General features: G+C 40.4%; 1 protein-coding gene across 2 annotated transcripts in view; it reads left to right on the top strand.

Moving 5' to 3' along the window:
• The window catches only part of LOC110491140, a 106198-nt gene that overhangs the window by 82642 nt on the left and 10162 nt on the right, over positions 1–13394 (top strand). The gene's annotated exons all lie outside the window — the stretch shown is intronic.

The raw sequence follows: 13394 nt of genomic DNA on the forward strand, positions 1-13394 counted from the left end.
GCACGTCTACAGAGGATGCATTTCAATCAATCAATCTTTATGTATGTAGCACGTCTACAGAGGATGCATTTCAATCAATCAATCTTTATGTATGTAGCACATCTACAGAGGATGCATTTCAATCAATCAATCTTTATGTATGTAGCACGTCTACAGAGGATGCATTTCAATCAATCAATCTTTATGTATGTAGCACGTCTACAGAGGATGCATTTCAATCAATCAATCTTTATGTATGTAGCACATCTACAGAGGATGCATTTCAATCAATCAATCTTTATGTATGTAGCACGTCTACAGAGGATGCATTTCAATCAATCAATCTTTATGTATGTAGCACGTCTACAGAGGATGCATTTCAATCAATCAATCTTTATGTATGTAGCACGTCTACAGAGGATGCATTTCAATCAATCAATCTTTATGTATGTAGCACGTCTACAGAGGATGCATTTCAATCAATCAATCTTTATGTATGTAGCACGTCTACAGAGGATGCATTTCAATCAATCTTTATGTATGTAGCACGTCTACAGAGGATGCATTTCAATCAATCAATCTTTATGTATGTAGCACGTCTACAGAGGATGCATTTCAATCAATCAATCTTTATGTATGTAGCACGTCTACAGAGGATGCATTTCAATCAATCAATCTTTATGTATGTAGCACGTCTACAGAGGATGCATTTCAATCAATCAATCTTTATGTATGTAGCACGTCTACAGAGGATGCATTTCAATCAATCAATCTATGTATGTAGCACGTCTACAGAGGATGCATTTCAATCAATCAATCTTTATGTATGTAGCACGTCTACAGAGGATGCATTTCAATCAATCAATCTTTATGTATGTAGCACGTCTACAGAGGATGCATTTCAATCAATCAATCTTTATGTATGTAGCACGTCTACAGAGGATGCATTTCAATCAATCTTTATGTATGTAGCACGTCTACAGAGGATGCATTTCAATCAATCAATCTTTATGTATGTAGCACGTCTACAGAGGATGCATTTCAATCAATCTTTATGTATGTAGCACGTCTACAGAGGATGCATTTCAATCAATCAATCTTTATGTATGTAGCACGTCTACAGAGGATGCATTTCAATCAATCAATCTTTATGTATGTAGCACGTCTACAGAGGATGCATTTCAATCAATCAATCTTTATGTATGTAGCACGTCTACAGAGGATGCATTTCAATCAATCAATCTTTATGTATGTAGCACGTCTACAGAGGATGCATTTCAATCAATCTTTATGTATGTAGCACGTCTACAGAGGATGCATTTCAATCAATCAATCTTTATGTATGTAGCACGTCTACAGAGGATGCATTTCAATCAATCTTTATGTATGTAGCACGTCTACAGAGGATGCATTTCAATCAATCAATCTTTATGTATGTAGCACGTCTACAGAGGATGCATTTCAATCAATCAATCTTTATGTATGTAGCACGTCTACAGAGGATGCATTTCAATCAATCAATCTTTATGTATGTAGCACATCTACAGAGGATGCATTTCAATCAATCAATCTTTATGTATGTAGCACATCTACAGAGGATGCATTTCAATCAATCAATCTTTATGTATGTAGCACATCTACAGAGGATGCATTTCAATCAATCAATCTTTATGTATGTAGCACGTCTACAGAGGATGCATTTCAATCAATCAATCTTTATGTATGTAGCACATCTACAGAGGATGCATTTCAATCAATCAATCTTTATGTATGTAGCACGTCTACAGAGGATGCATTTCAATCAATCAATCTTTATGTATGTAGCACGTCTACAGAGGATGCATTTCAATCAATCAATCTTTATGTATGTAGCACGTCTACAGAGGATGCATTTCAATCAATCAATCTTTATGTATGTAGCACGTCTACAGAGGATGCATTTCAATCAATCAATCTTTATGTATGTAGCACGTCTACAGAGGATGCATTTCAATCAATCTTTATGTATGTAGCACGTCTACAGAGGATGCATTTCAATCAATCAATCTTTATGTATGTAGCACGTCTACAGAGGATGCATTTCAATCAATCTTTATGTATGTAGCACGTCTACAGAGGATGCATTTCAATCAATCAATCTTTATGTATGTAGCACGTCTACAGAGGATGCATTTCAAAGTGCTGAAAGAAAGAAAAGAATAAAAGGCAAACACAAGTTTTCTATACAAATAACAAAATGAAGATAGACAAGAATACAATAAAGAGACAAATGTATTCTATTTATATAGAATGAGATCAAATAAATAGTTGTGTTTGTGGTACGTAGCTTATGCCTACCCATACCATAACCCCACCACCACCATTGGGCACTCTGTTCACAATGTTGACCTCAGCAAAACGCTCACTCACATGACACCATACACGTGGTCTGCGGTTGTGAGGCCGGTTGGACGTACTGCTAAATTCTCTAAAACGACATTGGATGCGGCTTATGGTAGAGAAATTAACATTAAATTCTTTGGCAAAAGCTCTGGTGGACGTTCCTGCAGTCAGCATGCCAATTGCACGCTCCAACAAAACTTGAGACATCTGTGGCATTGTGTTGTCTGACAAAACTGCACATGTTGGAGGGGCCTTTTATTGTCCCCAGTACAAGGTGCACATGTGTAAATATCATGCTGTTTAATCAGCTTCTTGATATGCCACACCTGTCAGGTAGATTATCTTGGCAAAGTAGAAATGAGCACTAACAGGGATGTAAACAAATTTGTGCAAAACATTTGAGAGAAATATGCTTTTTGTGCATGTAAAACTTTTCTGGGATCTTTTATTTCAGCTCATGAAACATTGGACCAACACTTTACATGTTGCGTTTATATTTTTGTTCAGTGTAAAAGCATGGCTAAAAATATCTATCCTAAGGTTTCTTAAAAATGTCTACAGTTTCTGAGGCCCTCAGATTCTCTGGCAGGCTATTCCAAAGGCCAAGACGATAGTGACTGACCAAATGCTTTGGTTTTGACCTTTGGAACCACTAAAAGACCAGAGGAACACGCACATACAAGGTCTGAGAGACCGACCGGGCAAATATACTAAAATACACAGAAAACATGTATTTAAATAACAAATACTCAAATACACGTGTATTTGAACCCAGGTCTGGTTAACTTTATGTGTGAATTGTGACAGAGGGGGTCATGTTTACCAAGAGAGCTCCTCTTTGATTGGCCGTGCCATCATAACACAGACAACCTTTGACGTCCATGTCTTCCTGAGTCAAACTGGGTCAGGGGCCTGGTCTGTGGTTAAACTGCAGGGTCAGGTTACAGCCATGTGGAACCCCAATATGGGGGTCGACCCATAACCCATAACCTCTACACCCTGACCCTTAGCTCTAACATATCAGTCAAACTATAGCACCAAGTGACACCCCATTCCTCATGTAGTGCACTACTTCTGGCCAGTTCCACTTTTCGCTCGCTTCCAGACCAGAAGTAATTGGAATGATTGACATGAGGAGTTATGGGATACTTGAGAGGGTCTCTTGAAATGAGACAGTCTGGAGTCAGGAGGGTAAAGCAACCCCTCCCTCCCTATCTCTCTCTCTCTCTCAATTCAATTCAATTTAAGGGCTTTATTGGCATGCGAAACATATGTTTACATTGCCAAAGCAAGTGAAATAGATAATAAACAAAAGTGAAATAAACAATAAAAATGAACAGTAAACATTAAGTTACAAAATAATAAAGACATTTAAATTGTCATTTTATGTCTATATACAGTGTTGTAATGATGTGCAAATAGTTAAAGTACAAAAGAGAAAATAAATCAACATAAATTTGGGTTGTATTTACAATGGTGTTTGTTTTTCCTGGTTGCCCTTTTCTTGTGGCAACAGGTCACAATCTTTTTTTTCTTTTTTTTCTTTTTTCTTTTACCCCGTTTTCTCCCCAATTTCGTGGTATCCAATTTTTTTAGTAGCTACTATCTTTTCTCATCGCTACAACTCCCGTACGGGCTCGGGAGAGACAAAGGTTGAAAGTCATGCGTCCTCCGATACAGAACCCAACCAAGCCGCACTGCTTCTTAACACAGCGCGCATGCAACCCGGAAGCAAGCCGCACCAATGTGTCGGAGGAAACACCGTGCACCTGGCAACCTTGGTTAGCGCGCACTGCACCCAGCCCGCCACAGGAGTCGCTGGTGCGCGATGAGACAAGGATATCCCTACCGGCCAACCCCTCCCTAACCCGGACAATTGTGCGTCGCCCCACGGACCTCCCAGTCGCGGCCGGTTATGACAGAGCCTGGGCGCTAACCCAGAGTCTCTAGTGGCACAGCTGACGCTGCAGTACAGCGCCCTTAACCTCTACGCCACCCGGGAGGCCCCCAGGTCACAAATCTTGATGCTGTGATGGACCCGGTGGTAATTCACCCAATAGATATGAGAGTTTATTAAAAAAATAAAAAAAAATATTTGTGAGTCTGTGTAATCTGAGGGAAATATGTGTGTCTAAATTTTCAAACATTTGGCAGGAGGTTAGGAAGTGCATCTCAGTTTCCCATCTCATTTTGTGGGCATTGTGCACATAGCCTGTCTTCTCTTGAGAGACAGGTCTGCCTATGGCGGCATTTCTCAATAGCAAGGCTATGCTCACTGAGTCTGTACATAGTCAAAGCTTTACTTAATTTTGGGACAGGCATAGAATGCTTCCGTGCTTTCTGTCTCAGTTCATTCACTGCCTCATTTAGGTGTCCAGTTGAGCTTATTTTTAAGTAATTGTAGTGTGTGCAGTACTCTTTTTATGTTGTACCAATTGAGAACTTTGGTCTAATTCCCTTAGATCTGGATATTTTCTGCAACATCATTATTTTAGTGTTTTTGGTGTTTACTCCCAGGGCCCGGGTCTGGCAGTACTGTTCTAGCTGGTCCAAACTCTGCTGTAGGCCATGTGCTGAGGGTGACAGCAGGCACAGGTCATCTGTGAAGATGCGTATGCATTCAACCTATGAATTGTGGAGACTAACACCAATGGCTGAGGATTTTTCTAAAATGGCCAATTCATTGACGTAAATATTGAAGCGCGCAGGGCATAGATTGCAACCCTGGCAAAGGCCCCATTCCTGGTTAAAGAATTCTGTTGTTTTTTTGCCAATTTTGATGCTACACGTATTTATTTAATTATGTAATATGTTTTACCCCTAACACCACTTTCAATAACTTTGTGAACAATCCTGTATGCCAAATAGTATCAAATAATTTTTGAAAGTCAATAAAGACAGCATAAAAGTTGGTATTATTTTGGTGGACATGTTTATCTATCAGGGTGTTTAGGGTGTAAATACGATCGGTTGTGCTATGTTTTGGTATAAATCCACTTTGGTTTTTACCCAGGACATTGTGTTTATTAAGGAAGTTTAGAACTCTCACATTTATATTACAGAAAACCTTCCCCAGGTTACCATTCACACAAATGCCTCTGTAATTGTTTGGATCAAATTTGTGTCCTTCCTTAAATATTAGGGTTATGAGTCCTCGGTTCCAGATGTCAGGAAAATAACCTACACTCAGGCTCAAATTAAACAGTTTTAATGTAGCCCATTTACATTTTGCACAAGTGAATATGAGCATCTCATTTAGGATACCATCTGATCCGCTTCCTTTTTAAAATTTGAGGGCCTGAAGTTTGTTGGGAAGTCTATGGATTTAGATTTAGATTTAAAAACAGGTCACGGGCAGACAGAGGTCAGTAGTCCAGAGCAGTGTCTGAAGTTACAGAACGGCAGACAGGCTCAGGGTCAATTCAGGCAGAATTGTCAAAAACCAGGAAAGCTAGAAAACAGGAACTAGAGACAGCCAGGAGCTCGGGAAAAAACGCTGGTAGGCTTGACGAAACAAAACAAATTGGCAACAGACAAACAGAGAACACAGGTAGAAGTACATTGGGGATAATGGGGAAGATGGGTGACACCTGGAGGGGGTTGAGACAAACACAAAGACAGGTGAAACAGATCAGGGTGTGACAGTTGTACAGTTTACTGGGCTGTGAATGTGTCTCTCTCTCCACCCACACCGACCAAATGTTGATTTGATGTTTGTCTGCCGTTCGTTCAGCACGGTGTGTTTGAGGGACCACCCCGCTATATATAGAATCAGTTTGAAAACTATGGCTGGCAATGTGTTCAGAGGTCCTATGTACTCTCGTCCAGCAAACGCTGCCGTTGTGTCCGTGTCTTAAGGGAGTGACCAGTGGTCTGGGGATTGTTAGTTTGTGTTGACTGTTTGTTTTAGCTTCAGGGTGGGGTTCAGGATTAAACTCGGAGGGCCACGTTCTTCCATGTTCACCTAAATAGACAGGTTCTAACTTGACTTAAACTCTTTTTCTGAATGGGTAACATAGGTCATCTACAAATGTCCCCCAGGGGAGTCCGTATTGCACGTTTTTCCATTTATTTCCAGATCATTTTCATTTCCTTCTTTTAGGTTTCCACATATATAGACTTTATTGACATTTAACATCCCCCTGCCTCTGTTAAACTGAATGTAACAGGAAGACACTGAGTCATCCTCTGTCCATACATAGTGTACAGGATGTTATGAGGAGAGTGCAGCAGAAGCAGGCTACTTGTGACCAGGCTGTAGTTTAGCTCCCGAGTCAGGAAAAAGCAGCTGATGAGCTGGTTAACTCCTTGTCTCTGGGTATAAGACAGGTTTGAGCCGCTGCCTCCTGTTGCTGTGTGGCTGTGAGCAGAGTTTAAGTGGTTTCTCTCCCTCTTTCTCCCTCAATCACTAAATCTTTCACTCTCTTTATCTCTTACTGTTTGTCTCTGTCTTTCCCTTTCTCTCGTCTTCCCCCTTAATCCCTCTTTCATGTATTTTTTTCTTGCGTAGTTTGAATATATTAGCTATAAAATCATCTATGAAACAAAATGAACAGTTATTAATCCCTTTTTCTCTTTAATAATGTTCTTGTTCACTCTGAGTTCTCTCTGTTGTTCAGACACACCCTAGTATACTCTGGAGTGTGTCAGTTGAATTTCCACCACTACCCTCCACTCCTCCTTCTCTCGCTCCTCCACTCCTCCCTCTCCTCTCGCTCCTCCACTCCTCCCTCTCCTCTCGCTCCTCCACTCCTCTACTTGCCTTTGGTAGGCGCTGGCCTGCTCTCAACCAATCAGATCTCGTAAACGTGGTCTTACCCCCTAACATACATAATGCAGACAAAACATTCTGGAACTCACTACGTATTTTCTGATATCCACAAAATAACACAAATACGATATGTAAGATATCTCAAAATGAGTTTTGATACCAAGTTAATAGTTCTGTCACACACAGAGAGCAGACATATGAACAGTATCTTAGAGACAAGGATAAGAGGAGGAGGAGAATTTTAAAAATATTTAAAAAATACCATACAAGCTTCCTCAACAACTGAAGTTCTGAAACCCCCATCGTCTTGTGACTTCGACTTCCTTCCTCTGCTGAAAACGCTGCAGAGCGCATGTGCATGCACACATTCACACACACACGCACACACACAAACATACACATACAGAATGACTGCACAGAGCCCACACACAGCGCTGGTAGGGTCTTTGTTTATCAAAAAAGATCACCACAGATTTGTGGGGGCAGGGTATATACGTGTGGCTCGAAGTCTGTCAGGAAGAGAGAGAGATAGAGAAAGACAGTGAGCGAGAGACGAGAGAGAGATTTCATGTTGAATCTTATGAAAAGAGGAACTCTTTTTGTTAATCTTCTCTTGTATGAGGTTTTTCAGAGTATAAAAAATATACAGTGTATTCCGAAAGTATTCAGACCCCTTCACTTTTTCCACATTTTGTTACGTTACAACCTTATTCTAAAATGTATTAAATAGTGTTTTACCCCTCATCAATCTACACCCTGTAATGAGAAAGGAAAACAGATTTTTAGAAATGTTAGCAAATGTATTTAAAAAAAACTGAAATATCAAATTTACATAAGTATTCAGACCCTTTACACAGTACTTTGTTGAAGCACCATTGGCAGCGATTACAGCCTCCAGTCTTCTTGGGTATGACGTTACAAGCTTGGCACACCTGTATTTGGGGGAGTTTCTCCCATTCTTCTCTGCAGATCCTCTCAAGCTCTGTCAGGTTGGAAGGGTAGCATCGCTGTACAGCTATTTTCAGGTCTCTCCAGAGATGTTCGATCAGGTTCAAGTCCGGGCTCTAGCTGGGCCACTCAAGGACATTCAGAGACTTGTTCCGAAGCCACTCTTGTGTTGTCTTGGCTGTGTGCTTAGGTTCATTGTCCTGTTGGAAGGTGAACCTTCGCCCCAGTCTAAAGTCCTGAGCGCTCTGGAGCAAGTTTTCATCAAGGATCTCTTTATACTTAGCTCTTTATAATTCTCGATCTTGACTAGTCTCCCAGACGCTGCCGCTGAAAAACATTCCCTCAGCATGATGCTGCCACCACCATGCTTCACCAGATTACCAGGATGTGTACTCCGAGCATGCGCTGACCAACTGGCAAGTGTCTTCACTGACATTTTCACCTGTCCCTGACCGAGTCTGTAACACCAACATGTTTCAAGCAGACCACCATAGTCCCTGTGCCCAAGTACACCAAGGTAACCTGCCTAAATGACTACCGACCCGTAGCACTCATTTCTGTAGCCATGAAGTGCTTTGAAAGGCTGGTCATGGCTCATATCAACACCATTATTCCAGAAACCCTAGACCCACTCCAATTTGCATACCGCCCTAACAGATACACAGATGATGCACTCTCTATTGCACTCCACACTGCCCTTTCCCACCTGGACAAAAGAAACCCCTATGTGAGAATGCTATTCATTGACTACAGCTCAGTGTCCAACACCATAGTGTCCTCAAAGCTCATCACTAAGCTAAGGACCCTGGGACTCAACACCTCCCTCTGCACCTGGATCCTGGACTTCCTGACGGGCCGCCCCCAGGTGGTAAGGGTAGGTAACAACACATCTGCTCTATCAGAGTGAGAATCGGGTTCTTGGTCACCTCCCTGACCAAGGCCCTTCTCCCCTGATTGCTCAGTTTGGCCGAGCGGCCAACTCTAGGAAGTGTCTTGGTGGTTCCAAACTTCCATTTAAGAATGATGGAGGCCACTGTGTTCTTGGGGACCTTCAGTGCTGCAGAAATTTTTTGGTATCCTTCGACACAATCCTGTCTCGGAGCTCCACAGACAATTACTTTGACCTCATCGCTTGGTTTTTGCTCTGACATGCACTGTCATCTGTGAGACCTTATATAGACAGGTATGTGTCTTTCCAAATCATGTCCAATCATTTGAATTTACAAAAGGTGGACTCCAATCAAGTTGTAGAAACATCTCAAGGATGATCAATGGAAACAGGATGCACCTGAGCTCAATTTCGAGTCTCATGGCAAAGGGTTTGAATATTTATGTAAATAATGTATTTCTGATTTTGGTGTTTTTATACATTTGCAAACATTATGGGATATTGTTTTTAGGTTGAAAAATGTCTTCATCCATTTTAAGTACAGACCACCCCTCATCTCTGTCAAACGCTCCCTAAGACACTTCAGTGAGCTGGCCTTTCTAATCGACCTGGCCGGGTATCCTGGAAGGATATTGAGTCCGTCAGTAGAGGATGCCTGGTTATTCTTTAAAAGTGCTTTTCTCTTATTATGGTTCTTGATTTGTCGTTCATTTTTAGGTTCATGATAAGCAGGCAGATATGGTGCACAGGGTTTTTTATTTATATCAATGCATCATCGGGAATATAAGGTCATAAGTCTCAATGTAAACAGACTGGGGAGTAACATCAAGAGAAGTAAGGTAATAGCAAAGATGAAACGGGAGAGAGTTGACATACTATTGTGGCAGGAAACTCACTTATCCACACCTGAACACGAGAAACTCAAGAAAATGGGATATAGGAACACTTTTTTTTCTTCTTACAAAATGGGTAGAAGGGGAGTTGCAATCTTGATCCCAAATTCAGTTAATTTTGAGTTTATGTCAGAAATAAAAGACAAGGAGGGTAGATTTATACTTGTTAAATGTAAACTGGAAAACCAGGAAGTTACATTATTTCATGTATACGCACCCCCAGGGAGTGACATGGTCTTCTACGGGAAGGTGTTTGATTTAATTACCACAGAAACCACTGGCACTCTTATCTGTGGAGGGGACTTTAACACAATTCTAAACTCAAAATTGGACAGCACAAACCAAAATAGGAAAATGAGCCTAGTTGCCAAAAAGATCAATAGGATACTGCAGGATCTAGGACTGCTCGATGTATGGCATGACACCCACAAGACCGATAAGGAATATACTTTTTACTCAGCCCGCCACACTGAATACTCCAGGTTAGACTACTTTTTCATGTACAGTGCAGATAGAAACAGGCTTAAGGATTGTAGGATCGGGCAGAGTGACTTATCAGATCATAATGGAGTTTACCTTACTCTACACCTTGATAGCAAACAAAGAAATACTATATGGAGACTTAATACATGCATGCTGAATGATCCAGCATTCAAGGAATCAATAAAGACAGAATTGAACATCTATCTGGAGAATAATGATAATGGGGAAGTATCTCCTGCTATATTGTGGGATGCAGCTAAGGCGGTTATTAGAGGGAAGATCATAGCCACATCATCTCTCAAGAAAAAGGTTAAAGCACAGAAACGGCTGAAATTACAGGAAACCCCAAGAAACTTAGAACGATCTCATCGTCAATACAAAGACCCTCTTATATTACGAGACATTCAAAAGGTAAAACAGGAAATTGACCAGATTTATAGAGAAGAAGTAGAGAAAAAGCTTAGGTTCCTGAAACGACGATATTATGAAGCAGGCGCAAAGGCAACCAAATTACTAGCATGAGACTCAGGAAACAACCAGCACACAATACAATTTTCAAAATAAAAGACCCCAAAACAAAAAAGATCACATGCAAATGAGATGAAATACAGAATGCATTTGAATCATATTAAACAAATCTGTACAAGCAACCAGAGAAGGCAGATGCACAGACAATAGAGCACTTTTTGAACTCACTTGATCTCCCCTCAATTGGGACAGAGCAAAATGATAGACTAACTTTAGAAATATCCACCGAAGAAATTAATAAAGCAATATCTCAACAAAAAGTCAACAAGTCTCCAGGCACTGATGGCTTCCCTTCAGAATGGTTCAAGACCTTCAGAGAACAATTAGCACCTCTACTTAAGGCCTATTTTAACTGAACTCTGAGGGAGGGGGGTCTCCCACCATCATGGAGAGAGGTCATCATATCAGTAATCCCAGAAAAGGGTAAAGATGAGAAAGAATGCAGTTCATATAGACCTATCACAATTCTTAACACAGATTATAAACTATATGCATCAATAATAGCCAAAAGAATGGAGAACATAATCCCAGAATTGATTGACGGAGATCAAACTGGTTTCATACAAAATAGGCAGACACAGGACAATATAAGGAGAACACTACATGTCATGAACCACATTACTCAGAATAAGACAAGTGCAATATTAATCAGCCTAGATGCAGAAAAATCATTTGATTCAGTGAGATGGGATTACCTATTCCAAGTTATGGAAAGATTTGGTTTCAACAAAGAAGTGATACAGTGCATCAAAACACTGTATTCATGTTCGACCGCTAGAATAAAGATAAATGGACATTTGACACAAACGATAAAATTAGAGCGAGGGGCAAGACAAGGCTGTAATCTTTCACCCACGCTCTTCTCCTTGTACCTCGAACCATTAGCACAGGCAATAAGACAGGACCCAACTTGAGAGGGAATAACAATAAGAGGCAGTGAACATAAGATATGCATGTATGCTGATGACGTTCTGTTATTCCTTGAAGACCCAGGCTCAAGTGTACCTAGATTGATGGATGTTTTACAAACATTTGGAACATATTCAGGGAATGTGCTTAACGTACACAAGACCCAAGCCCTAGTATATAATTATACCCCACAGGAAGAGCTGAAGAGTAGGTATAACTTCACCTGGACCTCCTCATCCATTAAATATCTGGGAGTAAATTTACCAAAAGATACACCCAAACTTTATTGCATGAATTACGATCACATTAACAAGAAAATATATGATGACCTAGACAGGTGGAATTCATTTCCCTTAGATCTTAGTAGTAGAATTGAAACAATCAATATGAACATCCTGCCAAGGTTACTGTATTTGTTCTAATCACTGCCCATAGAAATCCCGCCTAAACAGTTTAGGGAATGGGATAAACGGATATCAAGGTTTATCTGGAACAGTAAGAGACCAATAACTAGATATACAACATTACAGTTACCAAAAAACTGTGGGGGTATGGCCTTACCAAACCTAAAAGATTATTATGTGTCAGCTCAATTGAGACCTCTGGTGTGTTGGTGCAATCCAGAATACGAATCCAAATGGAAAGACATGGAGACTACTTTGACAGAGATACCCACACAGTCAGTTTTGGGAAATAAGGACATGGTCAAAGAAATATACAATAGACAAAATCAGTGGATTAAGTTCTCTCTGAAGACATGGTTTAGGGTAGTTAAGAAAAATAATTTAGACAGAGAGATCAAACTGCTGAGTTGGCACGCATACGACCCCAGCTTCATCCCTGCAACTCAGGACAGCAGGTTTAAACAATGGATGCAGAAAGGCATCACATCATTCAGTACAATTATAAGGAATGGGGACCTAGATAACTTCCAGGACCTAAGTAAAAAACATGGCTTGGATAACAAGATTTTTACAGACCTACAAGTTCGACACTATTTCTTAAGGGAGATAAAAGTGATTGACCCTCGAGCACCTCCAAAATTAATCCAAGTATTCACTAACGCTTACAACTTGGGGAGTAACAAAAAAACTATTTCAAATCTCTACTTGGGTATTCAATCCTCAAAGAAACATTCTACAAACTCTATTAAAAAGAAATGGGAGGAGGAACTTAACATTGAAATAACTGATGAAACATGGTTGAACATATTAGAGACTCAACAAAGCTCCACCAACTCAAGGTCATGGAGAGAATTCTGTTGGAAGAATGTAATACGTTTCTTCATAACACCTAAACTGAAATCAAAACAGACTGGCTCACTACACCCTTGTTGGAGAGAATGCGGTCTATTGAGGGCGGACCACTCTCATATCTTTTGGACTTGCCCCGCAATCGAAACTTACTGGGGAGAAATAAGATCTAACATTGGAAAAATTATGGAATTTGACATAGAACAAACATGAATTTCTTTGTACATGGGTGAAATACCTGATAACTTACACAATAGAGAAAAGTACCTCTTGAAGGTCCTACTGGCAGCCAGTAAAAAGGCTGTCACTAGGAAATGGCTACAAAAAGACCCTCCCACAGTGACACAATGGATAGACAT

Source organism: Oncorhynchus mykiss, chromosome 16, assembly GCF_013265735.2.
Source record: "Oncorhynchus mykiss isolate Arlee chromosome 16, USDA_OmykA_1.1, whole genome shotgun sequence".
Lineage (NCBI taxonomy): Eukaryota > Metazoa > Chordata > Actinopteri > Salmoniformes > Salmonidae > Oncorhynchus > Oncorhynchus mykiss.